General features: G+C 37.8%; 1 protein-coding gene across 8 annotated transcripts in view; it reads right to left on the reverse strand.

Moving 5' to 3' along the window:
* The window catches only part of IMMP2L (inner mitochondrial membrane peptidase subunit 2), a 969,308-nt gene that overhangs the window by 912,363 nt on the left and 44,590 nt on the right, over positions 1–12,355 (reverse strand). The window contains exon 1 of one of the 8 annotated variants that reach the window (XM_079932151.1): positions 747–826. The exons of the other annotated variants lie outside the window; for them this stretch is intronic. The gene's annotated coding sequence lies outside the window, so the exon portion shown is untranslated. Of the gene's footprint in view, positions 1–746; positions 827–12,355 lie in introns of those variants that run through there. 8 annotated transcript variants of the gene reach the window in all.

Below are 12,355 nucleotides of genomic sequence, written 5' to 3' on the forward strand. Positions count from 1 at the left end.
GAGAGGAGAGGAGACAAGAAAACTGTCAAGGGGTAGTTGTGACCTATCCAAGCACTGTTATTTTGTCATTCCCTTGGATTGCATTCCAAAGTACTAAAAACATGCTCATGATTCAATTCCTCAAACTTCTAATAAGTACAAGGTCATAAGGTGGGTGCTAGGGATACAGGAGTGAAAAGGAGATACGGTCCTTGCACTCAAGGAGTTACAAAGTGCCAGGGAAGACTGCCCTTAAACAAATATTTCCAATGGAAATGAGCATTAAAATGGGCCAATGTCTCTGGAGCACAGGAACATGGAGCAAGGAAGTCTATCCATCAGAAAATGATTCAGAAAGGTCTCTCAAAGGAAATGGCATTTGAGGTGAGACCTGGGCTCTTCAGCAAAAGGAGCAGCATGTATGAAGTCTTCAGAGCAAAATAAAATATGGTTATTATAGAAACTAAAAGAAGTTCAGTTTGAATGGAGTATACACAAACTTTACCATGTTAATTCTCAATTTTTAATTCAGTAAACATTTATTTATTGCCTGCTAAACACCAATGCTAAGTGCAGAGGATATAAAGACAGCTACATATACAGTATAAGATTTAAAAACTCTCACTAAATATATTTTCTATATAAATGTATGCATATAAAAGCATTTTAAATAGTTATCTGCAGTATTGTTTTAATCATTTAATAAACACCCATATGTCACTTGAATAATTATTAAAATATAGAGAGACATAAAAAAGCAGGTTTACCAAAATGCTAAAAATGGTTCATTCTAGATGTTGAGAAAGTAGATGATGAACTATTTTCTTCTTTGAACTTCAGTTGGTTTCTAATATTTAAAAAAGAAAGATGGTCCTCAGAAGTCACTTTAATGTATAGATACTATGGGGTAAAACTAGTCTTGCTCTCTTTCCCATCACAATAAACAAACGACACTTTTGCAGTCTAGTCCCTGCTGCTCCAAGTAGAACAAGTAAGATTCTTCTCTGTTTGTGCACCGATCGATATATTATAACTGACTGCAATTCTTTTATGTAGCCGATTCAGACTATGACAGAATATTACATGCTTTTGAAAACATCTTGAAAGTCTGAAGAGCCTTGGAAATTCTTACCTTTCTACTCACCCATAGTAAGTACTTCAGTTCAAACAGGAAAAAAATACTGACAATTCATATAACAACTAACCTGACCACTTGACTATTTAAGTAATTAATAAACTGGCTTTAAACACACAAACCTATGCTTGCTTAAATATATTTTAATAATCAGGTCAAAGAGACTTAGATAACCAGAGGATTTAGACTCAAAAAAAAAAACGGATAGTACAAATAGAAAAACTTGCTTCTATATATCTGTGGCTCTTAAAATAAAAGTAGCAAATATATTGACAGAATGAAAATATAATGTGTTCTCTTGGCTGTTCCCTGTGCCCTGCATGCATGGACCTTCACCTTCACTAAATAACTAGGGATACCAGCAGGATAGAAACTAGGAAAGCTTCAAATACGATGACGCCACAGCTATCCCAGTTGTAAGGTAGCATGCATGATTACAATGTAAATTAAAGGGGAAAAATACATTAACATAAGTTGCATTAAATTCAGGTTCCCAGAATTTTACACCTCCAATTCTTTTCCAATATAAACTCCCCCCTATACTGCTACTCCATTCAGTCACTGTGGCACCCAGGAAGGAGCATGGTAACGAGTGTCAGGGGCCCTGAGGTGGTGTCCTCTCTATGTCTACAAATAGCTGCATGACTTTGATCAACTCACTTCTGGTCCTCAGTTTCCTCATCTATAAAAAGAAAGGGGTTAGATTCAATTTCTAAGATCCTTTCTAGGGTTAACATTCTATATTTCTATACATTTTTTGATTGCTTCTCCAGGACGTTGAAAAGGTACTAAAATTAAGAAAAGCACTTAGATTATTATTGACTAAGAAGAAATGTTATGTTGCCTTTTAGGTTTGAGATTTTTTTTAATGTTGAAACGAAAAAATAACTTTGCTTTTATTAAACAAATAGTTAAAAAGGGAGGCAAAGAGGAAGTTGGAACTAGTGCAATTTCTGTGAAAGGACATTTTAAATACAGGTAAAGACCTGAAAGCCACTGCCCTTTCCCTTCTCACACTCACAACTCCACTGCTCATCAGGGCACTGCTGCCATCTCCTGCACAACGGTAAGGACAAATATTTCTCTACTGAGAGATTCTCAAAGAGCATGTGGGAGCTGTGGGAGGTGTGCCAATCTGAAGGTGTGCAGATTCTGCCCCAAGCCAAGGGGGAAAATAAAAGCTGCCTTGCAGATAAGGGGTCACTATTTTCAGAGGCTTAAAAGCAAAGTCTCAGTACAGTCCTGTCCTACCCGAATTGTGAACCACACCTCTACCTCATAATAAAACGCTTTTAGAAGCTTCTCACTATCATTAGAATACTAAAGCTATACATAAATGAAGAAATGAATATTATACTTCTATGTCAAGTCATATCAAATAAAATGTTTAAAGTGCTATGGCATTCACACTTCATTAAAGTTAATGTATTTCTTTTTCTATAAAGAACCATTGGGATGATCTGGTGTTTTGTTCACACCTTAAATGTTTAAAACTACCATACTAATAAGCACCTAGCATCCACTTCCTCTGCCAAAATTTCCTTTAAGCAATAATAATGTGACCATCCCCGGCAAAAAAGGAATAATTTTTATTCCTAGTGAACTAGTGAACTCAATTCTTCTAGTAACCATGCAAGTCATTTAGGTTCAAAACACTGCTCCTGAGAAAATTATTGCTTAAGTAGCAGGCACATCTGGTTCATTGCTAAAGTACATAAACTGAGAATATTTTTAAATAAGCTTTCAGAGTTCACTGAAATCATATTTGCCACCTGGTATAAAACACCTGCAAGTAAAAGGTTTTTTGGTGCTACTGACCTCAACCACATAATGACCTATACTCTAAATACCTCTCTTTCCTCTCACAACTTGTTATGGTTTGATCATACATGAATTCATCTAAAATCATTCTTAAATTTGCATATATTTTAGCTTATACAAAGTCACTAATCACTCATCCATAGCAACCAGGTGAATAAATACAACTCAAGTCATCCTAATTATAAAAACTATTTTAAAATTGTGTGGCAGGTTTGAAGGTAAAAGGAAAACAATAAATTACAAAGCAGTATCTTATATAAAATGTAACCTTTCTATCATAGAAATCAGCCTGCACATTTGGATAGCCAAATCAAGATTTTATTTGTAAATTCAAACTATGAATATCAGAGAATAAAAGAGCAGGGACCCAAACAAATCTGACACCCAATTCCTGACTCAGTCAATATATATTTATTGATCACCTACTATGTAACTGTGCTAAGGGGTGAGCACATAATGCAGAACAAGGCAGGCTTGGTCCTTGGCCACGTGGAGCTTACATTTTCATTCTCTCTACATTAAGTGCCTACTTTGTGCTACTCACTATGCTAAGATACCAAAAGTAAAATGGTACACTGAGTCATAGTTCCTTCCCAAAGGCCCTGTGATAAGATCACAAGAAATGAGTAGATGACCACACACGATCAGGCTACCCTCCTCCATGTATCTCTCCAGGAGCTCCTGGTACCAATAACCTCACTCTGCAAACAAAGCATAAGCATGTGCAATAGGAGGCAGGAGGCATTAGGATACGTTTACACTGAATCAAGGGAAAAATAATAACTGATGAACTAGAACAATTTTGATTCCACTGGAAGCAGATCTGGGAAAGTAACTGATGGATACCAATTTGAAATAAATTACAGGGCCACCTTCCTCCTTTCAGATTATAAATAAATACTATAAAAATAGATAATTGGTAATCTTTAGAATGTGAACTCCAGCATGAAATTATTTATCTTTTAACTTGTGTGACTTAATAGTTCTCACTCAAAAATGTGCAGAAAGGACAAAACAGCAAGAAAAAATAAAGAATGAAGAAAAACCAATCAAAAATAATAAAGGAAAGAAAGCTGGGCTTCCCTGGTGGCACAGGGGTTAAAACTCCGCCTGCCAATGCAGGGGACACGGGTTCAAGCCCTGGGCCAAGAAGGCCACACATGCCGCAGAGCAATTAAGCCCGTGCGCCACGACTACTGAGCCTGTGCTCTAGAGCCCACAAGCCACAACTACTGAAGCCCATGAGGCACAATTACCAAAGCCCGCACACCTAGAGCCCATGCTCCGCAATAAGAGAAGCCACCACATGAGAAGCTTGAGCACCACAACAAAGAGTAGCCCCTGCTCAGTGCAACTAGAGACAGCCCGTGCACAGCAACGAAGACCCAACACAGCCATAAATAAATAAATACATAAATAAATTTATTTTTAAAAATAAAAGAAAGAAAGAAATGTAATGGGGTTACACATAAAGTGAATCATGTTCTGGAAAAGAAACCCAATTTTAAAAGTCCACACTGGGGTTGGCTGTGTGAACACAGCCTGAAGGGGGCTAGTGTGCCACAGCTAGCCTGGAGGGAGTCCGGGAAAAAGTCTGGACCTCCCTAAGAGACAAGAGATTATTGTTTCGGGGTGCGCAAGGAGAGGGGATTCAGAGCACCACCTAAATGAGCTCCAGAGATGGGCGTGGGCCACGGCTATCAGCGCAGACCCCAGAGACGGGCATGAGACGCTAAGGCTGCTGCTGCCGCCACCAAGAAGCCTGTGTGCAAGCACAGGTCACTATCCACACCTCCCCTCCGGGGAGCCTGTGCAGCCTGCCACTGCCAGGGTCCTGTGATACAGGGACAACATTTCCAGGAGAACACACGGCATGCTTCAAGCTGGTGCAACATCATGCTGGCTTCTGTCGCTGCAGGCTCGCCCCACATTCCGTACCCTTCCCTCCCACCGGCCTAAGTGACCCAGAGTCCCCTAATCAGCTGCGACTTTAACACCATCCTGGCTGCGCAGGGAACAGACCACCTCAGGTGACCTACATGCAGAGGCGGGGCCAAATCCAAAGCTGAACCCCAGGAGCTGTGTGAACAAAGAAGAGAAAGGAAAATCTCTCCCAGCAGCCTCAGGAGCAGTGGATTAAATCTCCACAATCAACTTGATGTACCCTCCATCTCTGAAATACCTGAATCGACAACAAATCATCCCAAAATTGAGGCAGTGAACTTTAGGAGCAACTGCAGACTTGGACTTTGCTTCCTGCATCTAATTTGTTTCCGGTTTTATGTTGATCTTCATTTAGTATTTAGAGCTTACTATCACTGGTAGATTTGTTTACTGATTTGGTTGCTCTCTTCCTTTTATATATTTTTTTTCCTTTTTCTCTTTTTGTGAGTGTGTATGTGTATGCTTCTTTTAGTGATTTTATCTATATAGCTTTGCTTTACCATCTGTCCTAGGGTTCCGCCTGTTTTGTTTTTTCTGGTTTTTTTGTATAGTTTTTAGTGTTTGTTATCATTGGTGGATTTGTTTATTGGTGTGGTTGCTCTCTTCTTTCTTCCTTATTTTTTTATTTTTTACAATATTTTTTAATTTTTATTTTAATAACTTTATTTTATTTTATTTTACTTTTTATTTCATTTTTTTCTCCCTTTTCCCCTGAGCCACGTGGCTGACAAGGTCTTGGTGCTCTGGCTGGGTGTCAGGACGGAGCCTCTTAGATGGGAGAGCCGAGTGCAGGACATTGGTCCAAAAGAGACCTCCCAGCTCCACGTAATATAAAATGGCGAAAGCTCTCCCAGAGATCTCCATCTCAATGCTAACAACCAGCTCCACTCAACAACGAGTAAGCTACAGTGCTGGACACACCATGCCAAACAACAACCAAGACAGGAACACAAACCCAACCATTAGCAGAGAGGCTGCCTAAAATCATAATAAGGCCACAGACACCCCAAAACACACCTTGGGATGCGGTCCTGCCCACCAGAAAGACAAGATCCAGACTCATCCACCAGAACACAGGCACCAGTTCCCTCCAGCAGGAAGCCTACACAACCCACTAAACGAACCTTACCCACTAGGAGCAGACAGCAAAAACATTGGGAATTATGAACCTGCAGGCTGTGAAATGGAAACCCCAAACACAGTAAATTAAGCAAAATGAGAAGACAGAGAAATACACAGCAGATGAAAGAGCAAGGTAAAAACCCACTAGACCAAAAAAAAGAAGAGGAAATAGGCAGTCTACCTGAAACAGAATTCAGAGTAATGATAGTAAAGATGATCCAAAATCTTGGAAACAGAATGGAGAAAACAGAAGAAACGATTAAAAAGGACCTAGAAGAACTAAAGAGCAAACAAACAATGATGAACACAAAAAATGAAATTAAAAATTCTCTAGAAGGGATCCATAGCAGAATAACTGAGACAGAAGAACAGATAAGTGACATGGAAGATAAAAGAGTGGAAATAACTACCACAAAGCAGAATAAAGACAAAATAATGAACAGAACTGAGGACAGTCTCAGAGATCTGTGGGACAACAGTAAACACACCAACATTCAAATTATAATGGTCCCAGAAGAAGAAGAGAAAAAGAAAGGTACTGAGAAAATATTTGAAGACATTATAACTGAAAACTTCCCAAATATGGGAAAGGAAATGGTCAGTCAAGTCCAGAAAGTGCAGAGTCCCATACAGGATAAATGCAAGAAGAAACACGCCAAGACACATATTAATCAAACTATCAAAAATTAAATACAGGGCTTCACTGGTGGAACAGTGGTTAAAAATCCACCTGCCAGTGCAGGAGACAGGGGTTTGAGCCCTGGCCCAGGAAGATCCCACATGCCACGGAGCAACTAAGCCTGTGTGCCACAACTACTAAGCCTGCACTATAGAGCCCATGACCCACAACTACTGAAGTCCGTGTGCCTAGAGACTGTGCTCCGCAACAAAAGAAACCACTGCAATGAGAAGCCAGTGCACCAAAATGAAGAGTAACCCCCACTCATCGCAACTAGAGAAAAGCCCGCACGCAGCAACGAAGATCCAATGCAGCCAAAATTTTTTTTAATGTTTTTAATTAAATACAAAGAAAAAATATTAAAAGCAGCAAGGGAAAAGCAACAAATAACATATAAGGGAATCACCATAAGGTTAACAGCTGATTTCTCAGCAGAAACTCTATAAGCCAGAAGGGTGTGGCAGGACATATTTAAAGTGATGAAAGGGAAAATCCTACAACCAAGATTACTCTAACCAGCAAGGATCTCATTCAGATTCAACGGAGAAATTAAAACCTTTACAGACAAGCAAAAGCTAAGAGAAGTCAGCACCACCAAACCAGCTTTACAACAAATGCTGAAGGAACTTCTCTAGGCAGGAAACACAAGAGAAGGAAAAGACCTACCATAACAAACCCAAAACAATCACGAAAATGGTAATAGGAACATACATATCGATAACTGCCTTAATGTAAATGGATTAAATGCTCCAACCAAAAGACAGAGACAGGCTGAATGGATACAAAAACAAGACCCGTCTATAGGCTGTCTACAAAGGACCCACTTCAGACCTAGGGACACATACAGACTAAAAGTGACGGGATGGAAAAAGATATTCCATACAAATGGAAATCAAAATAAAGCTAGAGTAGCAATTCTCATATCAGACAAAATAGACTTTAAAATAAAGAATGTTACAAGACACAAAGAAGGACACTACATAACGATCAGGGGACCAATCCAGAAGATATAACAATTATAAATATTTATGCACCCAACATAGGAGCACCTCAAAACATTAGGCAAATGCTAACAGCCATAAAAGGGGAAATCGACAGTAACACAATCATAGTAGGAGACTTTAACACCCCACTTTCACCAATGGACAGATCATCTGAAATGAAAATAAATAAGGAAAAACAAGCTTGAAATGCTACATTAAAAAAGGTGGACTTAATTGATATATATATAGGACATTCCATCCAAAAAAAACAGAAAACACTTTCTTCTCAGGTGCTCATGAAACATTCTCCAAGACAGATCATATCTTGGGTCACAAATCAAGCCTTGGTAAACTTAAGAAAATGAAATCGTATCAAGTTTCTTTTCTGACCACAACAGTATGAGACTAGGTATCAATTACAGGAAAAAATCTATAAAAATAAAAACACATGGAGGCTAAACAATACACTAGTAAATACCAAGAGATCACTGAAGAAATCAAAGAGGAAATCAAAAAATACCTAGAAACAAATGACAATGAAAACACGACGACCCAAAACCTATGGGATGCAGGAAAAACAGTTCTAAGAGGGAAGTTTATAGCAATACAATCCTCCTCAAGAAACAAGAAACATCTCAAATAAACACCCTAACCTTACACATAAAGCAATTAGAGAAACAAGAAAAAAAAAAACCCGAAGTTAGCAGAAGCAAAGAAATCATAAAGATCAGATCAGAAATAAATGAAAAACAAATGAAGGAAACAACAGCAAAGATCAACAAAAATAAAAGCTAGTTCTTTGAGAAGATAAACAAAATTGATAAACCATTAGTCAGACTCATCAAGAAAAAAAGGGAGAACACTCAAATCAACAGAATTAGAAATGAAAAAGTAGAAGTAACAACTGACACTGCAGAAATACAAAGGATCGTGAGAGATTACTACAAGCAACTATATGCCAATAAAATGGACAACCTGAAAGAAATGGACAAATTCTTAGAAAAGCACAACCTTCCGAGACTGAACCAGCAAAAAATTAAAAATATAAACAGACCAATCACAAACACTGAAATTGAGACTGTGATTAAAAATATTCCAACAAACAAAAGCCCAGGACCAGATGGCTTCACACGCAAATTCTATCAAACATTTAGAGAAGAGCTAACACCTATCCTTCTCAAACTCTTCCAAAGTATAGCAGAGAGGAACACTCCCAAACTCATTCTACGAGGGCACCATCACCCTGACACCAAAACCAAACAAAGATGTCACAAAGAAACTACAGGCCAATATCACTGATGAACACAGATGCAAAAATCCTCAACAAAATACTAGCAAACAGAATCCAACAGCACATTAAAAGGATCATACACCATGATCAAGTGGGGTTTATTCCAGGAATGCAAGGATTCTTCAGTATACACAAATCAATCGACATGATAAACCATGTTAACAAACTGAAGAATTAAAACCATATGATCATCTCAATAGATGCAGAAAAAGCTTTTGACAAAATTTAACACCCATTTTTGATAAAAACCCTCCAGAAAGGAGGCATAGAGGGAACTTAGCTCAACATAATAAAGGTCATACATGACACAACCACAGCCAACATTGTTCTCAATGGTGAAAAACTGAAACCATTTCCTCTAAGATCAGGAACAAGACAAGGTTGCCCACTCTCACTACTATTATTCAACATAGTTTTGGAAGTTTCAGCCACAGAAATCAGAGGAGAAAAACAAATAAAAGGAATCCAAACTGGAAAAGAAGAAGTAAAACTGTCACTGTTTGCAGATGACATGATACTATACATAGAGAATCCTAAAGATGCTACCAGAAAACTACTAGAGCTAATCAATGAATTTGGTAAAGTAGCAGGATACAAAATTAATGCACAGAAATCTCTTGCATTCCTATACACTAATGATGAAAAATTTGAAAGAGAAATTAAGGAAACACTCCCATTTACCACTGCAACAAAAAGAATAAAATACCTAGGAATAAACCTACATAAGGAGAAAAAAGACCCATATGCAGAAAACTACAAGACACTGATGAAAGAAATTAAAGATGATACAAACAGATGATACAAACATGTACTTGGACTGGAAGAATCAACATTGTGAAAATGACTACACTACCCAAAGCAATCTACAGATTCAATGCAATCCCTATCAAACTACCAATGGCATTTTTCACAGAACTAGAACAAAAATTTCACCATGTGTATGGAAACACAAAAGACCCCAAAGAGCCAAAGCAATCTTAAGAAAGAAAAACGGAGCTGGAGGACAGCTGGAGGACCCAGACATCAGACTGTACTACAGTATACTATCAGACTATACTACAAAGCTACAGTAATTAAGACAGTATGGGACTGGCACAAAAACAGAAATATAGATTAATGGAAGAGGATAGAAAGCCCAGAAATAAACCCATGCACATATGGTCACTTTATTTTTGATAAAGGAGGCAAGAATATACAATGGAGAAAAGACAGCCTCTTAAATAAGTGGTGTTGGGAAAAATGGACAGCTACATATAAAAGAATGAAATGAGAACACTCCCTAACACCATATACAAAAATAAACTCAAAATGGATTAAAGACCTAAATGTAAGGCCAGACACTATAAAGCTCTTAGAGGAAAACATAGGCAGAACACTCTATGACATAAATCACAGCAATATCCTTTTTGACCCACCTCCTAGAGAAATGGAAATAAAAACAAAAATAAACAAATGGGATCTAATGCAACCTAAAAGCTTCTGCACAGCAAAGGAAACCATAAATAAGACAAAACGACAACCCTCAGAATGGGAGAAAATATTTGCAAATGAAGCAACTGACAAAGGATTAATCTCCAAAATTTACAAGCAGCTCATGCAGCTGAATATCAAAAACACAAACAACCCAATCCAAAGATGGGCAGAAGACCTAAATAGACATTTCTCCAAAGAAGATATACAGATTGCCAATAAACACATGAAAGGATGCTCAACATCACTAATCATTAGAGAAATGCAAATCAAAACTACAATGAGGTATCACCTCACACAGGTCAGAATGGCCATCATCAAAATATCTACACACAAGAAATGCTGGAGAGGGTGTGGAGAAAAGGGAATCCTCTTGCACTGTTGGTGGGAATGTAAATTGGTGCAACCACTATGGAGAACAGTATGGAGGTTCCTTAAAAAGCTAAAATCAGAACTACCATATGACCCAGCAATCCCACTACTGGGCATATACCCTGAGGAAACCATAATTCAAAAAGAGTCATGTACCACAATGTTCATTGCAGCACCATTTACAATAGCCAGGATATGGAACATATGTAAATGTCCATTGATAGATGAATGGATAAAGAAGATGTGGCACATATATACAATGGAATATTACTCAGCCATAAAAGGAAACAAAATTGAGTTATTTGTTGTGAGATGGTTGGACCTAGAGTCTGTCATACAGAGTGAAGTAAGTCAGGAAAAGAAAAACAAATACCGTATGCTAACACATATATATGTAATCTAAAAAAAAAAAAAAATGGTTCTGAAGAACTTAGGGGCAGGACTGGAATAAAGACACAGACATAGAGAATGGACTTGAGGACGTGGGGAGAGGGAAGGGTATGCTGGAACGAAGTGAGAAAGTGGCATTGACATATATACATTACCAAATGTAAAATAGATAGCTAGTGAGAAGCAGCCGCATAGCAGAGGGAGATCAGCTCGGTGCTTGTGTCTAACTAGAAGGGTGGGATAGGGAGGGTGGGAGGGAGACGCAAGAGGGAGGAGATATGGGGATATGTGTATAGGTATGGCTGATTCACTTTGTTATACAGCAGAAACTAACACACCATTGTAAAGCACCAATTATACTCCAATAAAGATGTTAAAATAAATAAATAAATAAAGTTCACATAGTGGGACTTCACTGGATTCCCTGAGAATCCAAAAGACCTCAGCACAAATCATGATTCAATCATGTGACTTTGGACAAATTCCTTCATCTTCCTGAGCCACAATTTTTCCACATGAGAAACCTTGCGGGGTGTTTTGGAAGTTCAGAATGTTCAGATGTGTGGCATTTTTTTAAAAAATAAGCATTAATATTAAGGGAAATAAAAAACCCATAAAACTAGCATCTGAACATATTATGTGTAATGTATTAGAGAACAATGGCTAGATCATCAAATAAAAGGTGTTTCTTCAGATAAAAGCATTAGCCATGTCCAAAGAAAAGGACTAGCAATAACAAATCAAAAAAAGGGCAAGAGACTTAAGGATGTCCATTACATACAATAAAACCTATAAAGCCTATCTTCTAAATAATGGGACACCTAATATCCAGAGTCATAGTTTTGTTCTACTTTGAATCTAATCTTGTTCTCAGATTTGATGGGTTAGGGATGATTATCTTTCCTGATGTTTGCCAAATAACAAGAATTATGGAGTCCCAACACCAGCACTGTCCTAGGTGTTTTAAGAATTATTTTTAAGCAGAACGTAAGAAATATATGACTTAACAATAAAATTGGACCAGAGGAATAATTTATATAATAAACATTGGGAAAAAAGAAGAGAAAAATAAGAGCTGAATTGCAAGAAAAAAAATTCATGCAAAAAGCTGAAAAGAAAAAAATGAATTAGAATGTAGGTGGTAAGTTTAAGAATGTTCGCTCTAAAAT

This window comes from Stenella coeruleoalba (genome assembly GCF_951394435.1).
Source record: "Stenella coeruleoalba genome assembly, chromosome: 9".
NCBI lineage: Eukaryota > Metazoa > Chordata > Mammalia > Artiodactyla > Delphinidae > Stenella > Stenella coeruleoalba.